Raw genomic sequence first — 13,381 nt, forward strand, 5'->3', positions numbered from 1 at the left:
TTGCAGTCCAGGTGGCCTGGTGACCAATTTATTTTAAATGTTCTGTTGCCACAGGTTGTATGGTCAGATTCCAGTTGGACCTCTTTCACATCTGGAGACATTTACAACTCATCTGCATCGTTCTGTCAAGATAAAGATGTGGATTTCAGTCAGTTTTGTTTTCAAAGTGTCGCGATCTTGGTGCTCACTCAACATTTTGTTTCAGGTAGATCTTGTTTTTATGTTAAAGTTCCAATCATGAGGTCTCCCAGTGGCTCACTGGATAAATATATTAATGGCACTGAGCCATACAGACCAATCTGTTGATTTTTGCCAGGGCAATGGTGGGGACACATTAATTGGCCTCAATGTTCCTGGTATAGGGAGAGGAAAAAATCATCTAGGGTTCCTGCTCCGATTGCTATCCAGTGACTTCTGCTGGAAAGTATGCGTGCACAGTTGGGCTGTTCACTGTCTCAGCTCACACATGAAGAAGGGCCATTAGTTCAGGTACTGGGGGCCTGCCAATGTCCATGGAACCATACTCCAGCTCAAATCCCTGCCGCCAGGAAAGGGAGAAAATATTTTAATAATATCGCAAATTGTGATCACAGCGTAAACATAAGGCACAAGTTATGTAATTAATTTGACAATTAAAACAGTCACTCGCTAAGGCTCTGATTGCAAGCTGTGATGCTTACAGTTCAGGAAATTTGAATCTGGTGATTTAATGGCAAACACGGACAAGCAAGCCACAAGCCTCTAGCAACAAGGCTACCCTGAACAAGGCAAAGGTAATCATCTCACATTAATGCACCCCCAATATTAACATTGTGGGAGCAGTTGTTCCCCATAAGACCACTCCAATGGGTGAAACCTTTATTTAATGTATGTGAATGTAAAACCCACAAACACACTCAGGAAATCACTAAATTTAAACCATTCCCTGTAATGTCTAAATTTAATACAGGAAATTAGGAGTTCTATTTGGAAGAAAAATTATCTTTGATGAATGCAAAGACTGTTCTGCACTTCAGTTTAAAACATATTTTCAAAAACTACTATAAATGAAAAGGTTCTTTATGATTTTGTCATCTTTACAATGCAGTTGATGCCAGTTATTGGGGACATGGTTAATAGGGACAATAACTTATATATAATATTTTCTCAGGCAACAGTTGATTCCCAATACAGTCAAATCAAACTGATGGGCTTTGCTGAAGTGAGATACTTATAGTTTTATTTTCATCAGTTGTCTGATATTGAAATCAAATGATTTTTGTAATTGTAGTGATAATTTTGCTTTATATATTGTCATATTATTCCATATTGCTGAATAAGTAAACTAATAACACATCAGAAACATGTACTTTATTTTTATGGATATTTTTCAACTTAAAGTGCAAAGTTACTGCATAAGTTTGTTTTGAAATCATTGGATTAATATTGCATCGTGCCAACAATACAAACATTTGTCATGTAGTAACGGCTGTGCATATTGTATTATTTAAGAATAGTTTTATCACTTTCAGTCTTCTCTTGCTGTGGTAATATGAACAGTCAAGTTTTCAACTGTAGAAACAATATTACCTTAGGACTCTCAAACTCCTCTCCTAAATAAACTTGTAATAGTTACTAAGAAAGATAGAAAATTATTGTGCGATAAGAAATCTGTTTTATGGAGATTTTAAGCTGCCTGTTGCATTGTGGTTGACTGTGATTCTGCAGAAAATGCCATAAAAGATTGTGTTTGTTGTGTTTTGTTATGAGGAAAAACATCGAATCACAGCATTTTAATATTCCCAAGCTTCTACCAATCTTAATTCCAAAAATGAAATTTTGAACTTCATTTGATGCAATGAAAATATTTGTTTGAAGATGAATCAGTGTTCAATTAGGATACCTGATGCCAACTGTCACAATATGCTTATTCCCTGGCCCGCGGCACCAAATAATCAGCATTCATTTTGAAATCTAATCTTTTCAAGGTATACTTTGTTTGAAAGTCGGCAAAATTATAGATCATTATAATGCAATTTTTGCAGTCATAGACATAAATCTGAAAATACATTATAATTTTGATTTTAACTCTGAAAAATTACTTTTATTCTATAAAGTATTGCCAAACGTATGTGACCGATTGGCAAGAACTATTCTTTGCTCACAAATGCATTGCTTTTTATTTACAAATCATATGTACAAAATTGTGAACAAGTCTTCAGCTAGTTATGTAACTTTAATTAAACAAAAAAATACATCTACAGACAAATACACACTGTTTCACTTTTTGAAAATGGACCTCAAATTGCAATAAAAGCAGGCCAACTCATTGTTCAAACTTGTTTGGTGTTCACAAACTCATCTTTTTTCCAGTATGTCGATGCAGCAAATATTTTCCAGCAAAACCAGATAACACAAGCTTCTCTCTCTCCCACAACATGCACAGGAAAGGCACCATAGGCTGTGCTTCAAACAAATATATAAAATAGCTGATAGAAAACTACCAAAGCCTAGTCATTGAATCATAGAAAGGTTGCAGCATGGAAGGAGGCCATTCGGCCCATCAAGTCCATGCCGGCTCTATGCAGGAGCAATCCAGCTAGTCACACTCCCCTACCCTATCCTCATAGTCCTGCAAATTATTTCCTTTCAAGTACTTATCCTGTTCCGTTGTGAAAGCCATGATTACATCTCCTCCACCACCCCCTCAGCCAGTGCATTCCAGATCCTAACCACTTGTGTAAAAAAAGTTTTTCCTCATGTCACCTTTGGTTCTTTTGCCAATCACCCTAAACCTATGTCCTCTGGTTCTTGACTTTTCCACCAATGGGAACTGTTGCACTCTATCTACTCTGTCTAGACCCTTCATGATTTTGGATACCTCTATCAAATCTCCGCTCAACCTTCTCTGTTCCAAAGAGAACAACCCCAGCTTCTCCAGTATATCCACGTAACTAAATTCCCTCATCCCTGGAATCATTCTCGTAAATTCCTCTGCACTCTCTAGAAGGACTGCGCATTTTTCCTAAAGTGCAGTGCCCAGAACTAGACATAATACTCCTGTTGTGGCCGAACCAGTGTTTTATAAAGGTTCATCATGACTTCCTTACTTTTGTACTCTTTGCCTCTAATTATAAAGCCCAGATCCCATATGCTTTTCTAACCACTTTCTCAACCTGCTCCGCCACCTTCAACAATTTGTTTACATATACCCCCAGATCTCTCTGTTCCTGTATCCCTTTTAGAATTGTGCCCTTTAGTTTATATTGCCTCTCCTCATTCTTCCTACCGAAACATAACACCTTGCATTTTTCTGCGTTAAATTTCATCCTCCACGTTTCCACCCATACCACCAGCCTGTCTACATCAGCCTGATGTCTAAATATCCTCCTCTCTGTTCACTACACTTGCAAGTTTTGTGCCACCTGCAAATTTGGAAATTGTGCCCTATACACCCAAGTCCAAGTCATTAATATATATATCAAGAAAAGCAGTGGTTCAAGTACCGACCCTGGGGAACACCACAGTACACTTCCCTCCAGTCCGAAACCAATCGTTCACCACTACTCTCCGTTTTCTGTTACTTAGTCAATTCTGTATCCATGCTGCTACTGCCCTTTGGCTTCAATCTTGATGACAAGCCTATTATGCGGCACTTTATCAAATGTCTTTTGAAAGTCCATATACACCACATCAACTACATTGCCCTCATCTAGCCTCTCTGTTACCTCAACAAAAAACTGTACCAAGTTAGTTAAATATGATTTGCCTGTAACAAATCCGTGCTGGTTTTCCCTAATCAATCCACACTTATCCAAGTGACTGTTAATTCTGTCCCAGATTATTGTTTCTAAAAGTTTCCCCACTACCGAGGTTAAACTGACTGGCCTGTAGTTACTGGGTTTATCCTTACACCCTTTTTTGAACAAAGTGTAACATTCGCAATGCTCCAGTCCTCTAGCACCACCCCCGTATCCAAGGATGTTTGGAAGATTATGGCCAGTACCACCGCAATTTTCACCCTTACTTTCCTCAACAATCTAGGATGCATCCCATCCGGACCGGGTGATTTATCTACTTTAAGCACAGCTAGCCTTTCCAGTACCTCCTCTATCAGTTTTTAGCCCATCCAGTATCTCAACTACATCTCCCTTTACTGAGACTTGGCAGCATCTTCTTCCTTGGTTAAAGACAGAGACAAAGTACTCATTTAGTACCTCGGCCATGCCCTCTGCCTCCATGCGTAGATCTTTTTGGTCCCTAATTGGCCCCACTCCTCCTCTTACTACTCGTTTACTGTTTATGTGCCTAGAGAAGACTTTTGGATTCCCTTTTATGTTGGCCGACAGTCTATTCTCATACTCTCTTTGCCTCTCATTTCCTTTTTCACTTCCCCTCTGAACTTTCTATATTCAGCCTGGTTCTCACTTTTGTTATCAACGTGACTTCTGGCATACGCCCCTTTTTTCTGCTTCATCTTACAATCTCTTTTGTCATCCAGGGAGCTCTGGCTTTAGTTGCCCTACCTTTCTCCCTCATGGGAATGTACCGACACCGTACCCGAGCCATCTCCTCCTTAAACCCACTGTTCAATTACAGATTTGCCTGCCAATCTTTGATTCCCATTGACCTGGGCCAGATCTGTTCTCATCCCACTGAAATTGGCCCTCCTCCAATTGAATATTTTTACTTTAGATTGGTCCATGTCCTTTTCCATAGCTATTCTAAACCTTATGATACTATAATCGCTGTTCCCTAAATGTTCCCCTACTGCCCACCTCATTCCCCAAAACCAAATCCAGCAATGCCTTCTTTCTTGTTGGGCTGGAAATGTACTGGTCAAGAAAGTTCTCTTGAACACACTTCAAAAATTCCTCCCCCTCTTTGCCCCTTATATTATTACTATCCTGGTCTATATTAGGATAGTTGAAGTCCCCCATTATCACTACTTTATGGCTTTTGCACCTTTCTGCAATTTCCCTGCAAATTTGTTCTTCTATATCCTTCCCACTAGTTGGTGGTCGAGAGAATACATCCAGTAGTGATTCTTAACTCTAATCACATCGATTCTGTCCTTGAACCCTCCAGGACATCCTTTCTCTCCAGCACTGCAATATTCTCAATCAATACTGCCCCCCCCCCCCCACCCCCGCTTTCTTTCCTTCCCTATCTTTCCTGAACACCTTGTATCCAGGAATATTTAGTACCCAATTCTGCCCTTTTTAGAGCCAGGTCTATTTCTTATTCTAGTGCTATCTTTCTCTCCCAATCCTTTGTGCACCTGGTTTCTCCTTTCCAATGCTTCATCCTGGTGACCATCCCCCTGCCAAATTAGTTTAAATCCCACCCCCCCACAGCACTAGTGAACCTCCCCGCGAGGACATTGGTTCCAGCTCTGTTGCGGTGCAACCTGTCCAGCCTGTACAAGTCCCATCTCCCCCAGAACCAGTACCAATGCCCCAGGAAACTAAAGCCCTCCCTCCTGCACCATCTCTCCAGCCACGCATTCATCTGCTCTATCCTCCTATTTCTATACTTGCTAGCGTGTGGCAACAGGAGTAATCTGGAGATTACTACCTTTGAGGTCCTGCTTGTTAATCTCTTTCCTAACTCCTTAAAATCTGCCTGCAGGACCTCATCCCTCTTTCTACCTAGACCGTTGGTACCGATATGGACCATGACCTCTGGCTGTTCACCTTCCCCCTCCAGAATGTTCTGCAGCCGCTCAGTGACATCTTGGACCTTGGCACCAGTCGATTCCATTATAAAACTGTTTCCAAAATGCTGCAATGCCAATTCTCTGTAGATAATGAATGGAATATTGATATATTTGTTAGAACACAGACAAAAACTGTAAAGAATTTCCGTGAGGGTTTTCCCAATCGTTTGGTGTAACTTCGGTGGAAGAGTTGTGGGAACCCTGGAAAAATGGTGTAATGTTTGGAGTTTCAATCGTCTCAATCACACACACGGCCATTTCTAAACACTTCCTTGTATCCACTCATAACCCACCCCCTTCCAAACCCATTTCCTTCTGAATCCACCCCCTAGCACTTTCAAACTTCCACCTGTCTAGCCCTTGGCCATCCGTTCACGACGATACTGCTGCAGCTGTCGATCGGCTCTAATCTCTCCCTCACCTTCTCCTTTGATGCCCTTGTGCCCTGTAAAACCTTTGCTCTCTGGCACTCACAGAAAGGCCTCACATCTTTGCTCCTTTAAGTCCAAGGGGCACAGAATTGAACGTATATGACGCACAACTGGATTAGCCATTCAGAGTCAGATCTGGCTGGACCACATCAAGTATTATCGGGCCCTGCTCTCCTCTGCCAAAACTGCTCACTAGGATTATCCTGGAATGCAAAAGTAACCCCAGGCTTCTTTTCTTCATGACCAGCTGTCTCCTTAAACCCCGATCCCCTGCCCATTCCACCGTCACCGCCAACAACAAGTGTGAGGAGCTCATGGACTTCTTTTAAGATCGAGACTATCGATTCTGCTGCCTTTGCTGCAGCACCCCCCCCCCTTTCCCCTTGCCCACCAAGCCTAGCTTCCCCCAATGTTCCCCTGTGCCCTAGCCCTGAAGCCGCATCTTTCTCTAATTTCCCTCCTATTTCCCATCACGCTATCTCCAAGCTTACCTCGTCCATGAGATCCATCTCCTGCTCTCTCGACCCTATTCTCACTAAACTGCTAACCACCCAACTTCCCTTCCTGGGCTCCTGCTAGCTGACATTGTAAACGGTTCCCCCTCCCTTTCAAATTTGCCATCATCACACTCCTCCTAAATACAAATTCTTGACCCTCTCGGTCCTTGCAATCTACTGCCCCTTCTCCAACGTCCTTGAACACGTTGTCACCTTCCAAATCCGTGCCCCTCTTTCCCACAACTCCATATTTGAACATGTGCCACCCCAGTCACAACACTGATACAGCCCTAATCAAAGGCACAAATGATATCCTGTGACTGTGGTGCATTATCCCTCCTCATCCTTCTCAACCTGTCTGCAGCTTTTGACATGGTCAACCATTTCATTCTCCTCCAACACCTCTCCTCCATTGCCCAGCTGTGTGGAACTGCCCTCGCTTGGTTCCACTCTTACCTATCTAATCATAGCCAAAGAATCTCCTGCAATGGCTTCCCTTCATGGGAGAGCACCACAGATCATCTTCAAATCGTGCCATGGGATCTTTTATGTCCACCTGAACAGGGAGAAGGGGCTTGTTCTTATGTCTCATCTCAAAGATGGCACCTCCGCCAATGCAGTACTTCTTCCATAGTGCACTGAAGACTGCATTTAGATTATATGGTCAAGTGCTAGACTGCAGCTTGAATTCACTGCCTTTTGATTCAGATGCAAGAGTACAAGTACTGAGTCAAGCATAAAAACACTTCCTTTCAATTTTATACCACATATTTTTCCACATTACTCTTGTTATGGTATAACACCAACCAAGGAAAAGTTGGTGCTATCAGTGCTGCTCATTGTTTCACCAGCTATTGGCCCAGATTTTGCTGGAGCAGGGCATCTCGCAGTGTGCCCCGTTTTTCCCTCACCCTTCAGCTCGAAGATGGTTCGTTTGATAATGGCACAGCGAGGGCAACGGGGCATCTGGGACCTTAGTGAACGACAGGATCAACAGGCTATCTCCTTAACCAGTGAGATTTAAGGATTAAGAAAGAGCCAGGAATGATGGAAGAGAACGGCAAATTAGAGTGGATGAATTAGAGTCAAAGCAGGTACAGAAAGAGAAATAGAGAGAAGAAAGATTGGATTAAGAGAGAGAGAGAGAAAAAAAAGAGACAGAAAGGTAAAGTAAGAAAAAATTAATAAATTTTAAATATCTCTAACAACAATTTACTATCTGCAGGAATGAGACTCCACAGTTTAAATTGTTCCCTTTCTGGGCCGGAGAGGTTAATTGGCATTGCAGGAACATAAACCTCCTTATTAAAAAGGTACTTGCACTGTTAATTACCAGCCATAACTTTCTGCAGCAAGTTTAATGGGCAATTAATGTGCAAATGCTGCAACTTCATGAAACTCACGGGCAGGTTGAGGGTGAGCTGCCGTTTTCGTGAGGCTAACAGCGGAGTGGCGCAAATCATCCAGCAACTTGTGGTGATTCATAATTCACGGGATATCTCTTCCTCGCAACAAGTTACTGGACGATTTACACATTAATAACAACATGCGCATTAAATTCAATGTTATTTTGGCAGCAAATTCTGGGCTATTATTTTGTACTGCCTATTGCTATCAAAGGAGATTCAGCAGGTATAGAAAGAGATGAACTTAACTCTTACCCCACAAAGCTACTCAAAATGCCTTGTCTGCATTAATGCTGACAGCTCAAATAACTATTTCCTTCAAAATATGTTGTTCATCTCAGAATACCCTGAATGGTGCAGTTACAGGGAAAAGTTAAAGAAGATGAATGATTTCTGTCTTCCTGTGGAGAGATCAGATCGCTATTGATATTAATACCTAGGAATATTTGTTTGAAATAAGAAACCTTGCTCTATGTGTCCTTCACTTCTGAATTCCACCCGTACACCTCTGAAACATTTACAGTGGCTCCAGCAAAATCATTTCATGCTCCCAGTATGAACGGACAAAAGGCAAAATTAACTGAATTTAGCCAGGTCAATATAAACTGGGTTGTAACGTTCAAATGGAGAAAGTCTTCAAACTGTGAGAGTGGGGATGGAGGGAATCAGTAGGGCAGCTCTACACAGGGATATGCATTTACCATCCACTTCTACTACTACTGACCAGCTTTTAAAGGAAATCTTTAATGTCTATGGTTTATTCCCTCCCTCCTATTTCTTAGTCTCCTCCTATAATGGTGCTGTAAACAAGGCACCACCAGCATCAAATTTGGTTCCAAAACTTGGCTGAGTAGTTAGTCAAGCAGGTTAGCACTTGCCTCATTCTACAGACTACACTAGTATGCCAGTAGATACCTTCCTTGGTATGTCATTAATTAGACCTGCGTTGAGTCCTCTGCTGGCTGGCTTAGTGAGATTCAGGAGTTTCTTCCCAGAATGTTTCTACCTAAGTAATTACTAGTTAATTAATCACTAACCTTTTCCTTATTTTGTGAAAATATATATTTTTAAAATTTTTTCATTGCAAAGAATAACTTAATTTTAATCATTTTTCAGGCCTTTACCATCAATTCTGAAAAACATGTTACCATTTCAAAATACTGTATGGTGGCTGTATGGATTACACTGTCTGATTGGTGTGCCTCATCTTTTCCACCAGCTCCTCATTTCTTTAAGGCATACATGTAGATAATGGCTTGCCTTGTGTGCCATTAAACTGCCATGTGCAATTTTGTACATGTGCAGTTATTATAAAGTTACTAGGACTGTCCCCAATATACAGATACAGGTCAACAATGTTAAAATTATTTGTTGACTTTGAGTGCCTGCAACTGGAATAAAATGGTAGATTTGATGTCAAATGCTGCCTTAATACTTTGCCTCCATTGGCAGGCAATAAAACCACCTCTCAAAATGGGTCTTGGTCCTCGAGAGGCATGGATACTGATTCATTTATATAGCAGCACTGACTCCAAATGCAGGGCTGTAGCATAAATGGGATAGAAAATAATTAGCAGGGTATTTTATTCAAGTCTGCCATCACTTGTGTGCTAATTGTGAGACAAATTTATTACAATCTTGGTCATTCCCAAATTTTCTGGAGAATTGAGCCTATTTGCCCTATGACTATCCCATAATTGAATATTAATTCTCTTCTCAGCCAGGCTCTTCACTCATTGGCAAGCTGCAATTTCATGATTAGCGAGTATAGAACAATGCTTTGTACATGTTATATTGTGTGGCACTCCTCTCTGTGGGTGAAAATGTTCTTTAATAAAAGCTAATAAGATATTTATATCAAAATAAATATCTCACCTTTGTAAAAACCTACAGGTTGCAAATATGGTAAAATAGCAAATTCAGACAAAGACAGAATCTATTTAATTGGAGTTTCAAGTCACAATACTTACTAATAGGCATGGCAACTTCCACATTACATTAAGACAATTAAAAAGTGCTAATTATGGATTAAACTATATAAATATATGATCCACAAATGCAACTTCCAAAGTTGAGGAGAGTTCTGCAAAGCTTGTTGGTAGCCAGGGTGATTTTGTCAGCTATGATACAGCTGGAGGTGGTCTTTTGCACCTTCCATTTGTTTCTAGTGCCATGGGAAAGCATGATGTGGAGATGCCAGTGATGGACTGGGGTTGACAATTGTAAACAATTTTAAACAATTTTACAATTGGTGTTGTAAAATTGTTTACACATGGGAAAGCAGTGGAGGAAATCTTGTCTGTCTATACAGAGTTTTATTAATTCTTAGTAGGTGGTTTAACACAGAGAAACAATTAAGACCATGTGGACAGCGAGGGTCAGTAAAGGGCAGGCCCCAAAGACTGAGCACTGCACTTTTTGTCAGGGTCAGCAGGCCCTTGTAGTTGACAGGGTCCCTGAGCGTGTCTATCCTATTTCCCCCACTTCTGCCTCCCAGAACCATGATAGGGTCCCCCTTGTCCTTACCTTCCACCCACCAGCCTGCACATTCAACGCATCATCCTCCACCATTTCTGCCACCTCCAGCGCAATCCCACCACCAAATACATCCGACCTCTCTGTCCTCGGCTTCTTACACTGTTCCAATGAAGCTCAATGTAAGTTCGAGGAACAGCACTTCATCTTCCGTTTAGGCATTTTACAACCTTCCGGACTCAACACTGATTTCAATAACTTCAGATCATAACCACTGCTCCCACTTTTTCGGACAGCAGGTGCTGGTAATGGTTCTGCCGTTGCCATTTACAGCTACTCCTGACCAATCTTTTGTTTCTTAACCTGTCCCATTACCACCCTCCTTGCCATATACCATCATCCCTTTTGTCATTTAATCATTTCTGCCCTCTACCCTATCACAGACCTTCTCTTTTGTTCTTTCCTCCTCCCTCCCTCCCTTCCCTGGCTTTGTACTTGCTTAAAAACTTTAACTCTTTTAACATCTTCCAGTTCTGACGAAAGGTCTTCGACCTGAAACGTTAACTCTTTTTTTCTCCACAGATGCTGCCTCACTTGCTGAGCTTCTCCAGCATTTTCTGTTTTTATTTCAGCAGGTACTATTTTGGTCGTCTTGAAAATTAAGAGTTAACCCTTTGCAGTAACCCATTATACAAGACACTTGTGTTAAGTGTAGGACTAATTTTCCATAATTCTTTTAATTAAAAGTTGCCTTAAAATATTATTGACCAACAGAACTTTGCAATATAAATGGAGCTATCCTCTGTGCAGAAAGGGTGGGGTCTAGAAAATGAATCCATGTACAGAAGAACATTCTGATATATACATCTCTTCCTCCTCTCACCCTCCAAAGAAAGAATGGATCCACGCTGTCTTCTTTAGAAAAGTCTCAAACCTATAAAAATCTTTGCCAGTGTAAATTCAATCCCGATTTTTGATGCAAAGTATCTTCAGATTATAAAGCCTTTGTATTCCAAAATTTGATACCTTTTTTAGTAGCTAGATTGATAGTGGGGGGGGGGTAAGATTTTAATCATTGGGCGCCTGACCTACAAAGCGCTCTGGCCAGTCACTAGTGCCGGCAGGCAGCCTGGCCCATTTTGAAGGCTGGGCCTTGTTACCATGCCGCCGGCGGGCATGCAGGTGCCAATTGGGCGTCTTGCTGCAACTCGCCAGCTCAAGTCGGCGCAATATCAGGTAACCCAGAGGCTGACCCAGCCAGCAGCAAGGTAGGTCCGGGGTGGGGTGGGTGGGTCGGTGGCAGCGGCCTATATTTTCGTGAAGTCCGAAAGAGCATTCCTGCCCTACAAAAATAGTTTTAAACTTACCATTTTTGGTCCTTTTCGGCTGTACTGTTAGAAAAAACTGGGAGGAATGTCTTCCAAAATGGCAATTGGGTTCCTACCTATGTCATAGCGCCCCGATTTGTACATTTAAATGGCATACTGTCTGGAACAGGCAGGCGCTCATTTCTCCAGTGATAGGCCACTCTCAGCAAGGCGCTTGCCAGATCACAGCAGGAATTGGGCAGTAATTTTGGGGCACCACCACCCTGCAAAGCCAGTGAAAGTCTCCTCTCTAGTCTCTTATGAACCAAAGCCCATGCCCTTATCCTCGTCACTTTTCAATGTTGCACAATGTCTTCTCATGACTGCATTGTTGTTCCTTTTCTTCCTACTCACGTTTATGCGACTCCTCAGAACTGCTATATTGCCAATTTAAGCAGTTCAGTTTTACAACAGTGTTGACTTTTCTTTTTCTCTGCTGCCAAATAAGCCAATTCTACCTGTCTGTCCATGTCTTCTGGTGGTGTTAGCTTCTAGGGAATGAGCTTCAATTTCAACTTTAAATAACATTTTGGTCTGTGAGTGATATTTAGTTCACTTTATCCATCACCAATTATTATAGTTTGGGCTTTTGCCTAACATTTTTAACATGAAAGGCCGTTTATATAAGCAGTCAAGGCTTCCAAAACTGAAATTTGTGACCTTCTGCATGCTATGGATGGGATACTGTGACTATTACCATCAATTACTCCTTAAATATGAAATATTGTACTGGAGATTTCCTGCCAAAGGCAGAAAATACCACACTGTCAGATGATTATGTTCAGGCCACAGCTAGCAGTCAGATTTATATGCAAGTAAGATAATTACATAAAAATAGAAAAATAGCTAGTTACCGATGATGCAAATTCTTTAAAAAAAGTAAAGATATATTCTGCAATTAAAGCACCCTTTCTAAAACATACCTGCCAAACTACAAGACTTGTGTATGGAACTGACTTCCATAAACTTCCTGTTGCAACGACATACAGCAGCAATGTAATTCCTAGGTTGTAATTCCAAGTGAACTGAACTAAAGTTAAATATCTTAATGGCAAAGTAAGCCCTTCATGTCACAGATGTCAATGTTGAGTTGTTAACTATTTTCTTCCTAAGCATAACCCCTGGTGGGCAAGTCATTAGAGAGATAACTTAGATTTTCCTCTTAGTTTACACCAGAATGACAATTGGTAGATTATGGACAGACTGAAATGGAAATGGACCATTGATACGCAATTTTCCTAGATTGACTCATTAGCATAGTTACAGGTATAGATTTAGATAGGTGTAGGAAGCATATTCTTGGGTAAAGTGGAAGGATAGGGGATCAAACGTGAGGAGGGAGAGGACGCAGAAGAAATAAGGTGTAGGCAAGAAGCTCCTATTTTGGGGAGGAGAAAGAAAGCCTCTGTTGCAAAGAGTAGAGAGAAAGAAGGACCTAATAAAGGAGAAAAAGAAACAAAGTTGTACACCCACAGGGCTGAAAAACAAGTTTGCCTTGTTCACTTTA

This window comes from Heptranchias perlo, chromosome 18 (genome assembly GCF_035084215.1).
Source record: "Heptranchias perlo isolate sHepPer1 chromosome 18, sHepPer1.hap1, whole genome shotgun sequence".
NCBI lineage: Eukaryota > Metazoa > Chordata > Chondrichthyes > Hexanchiformes > Hexanchidae > Heptranchias > Heptranchias perlo.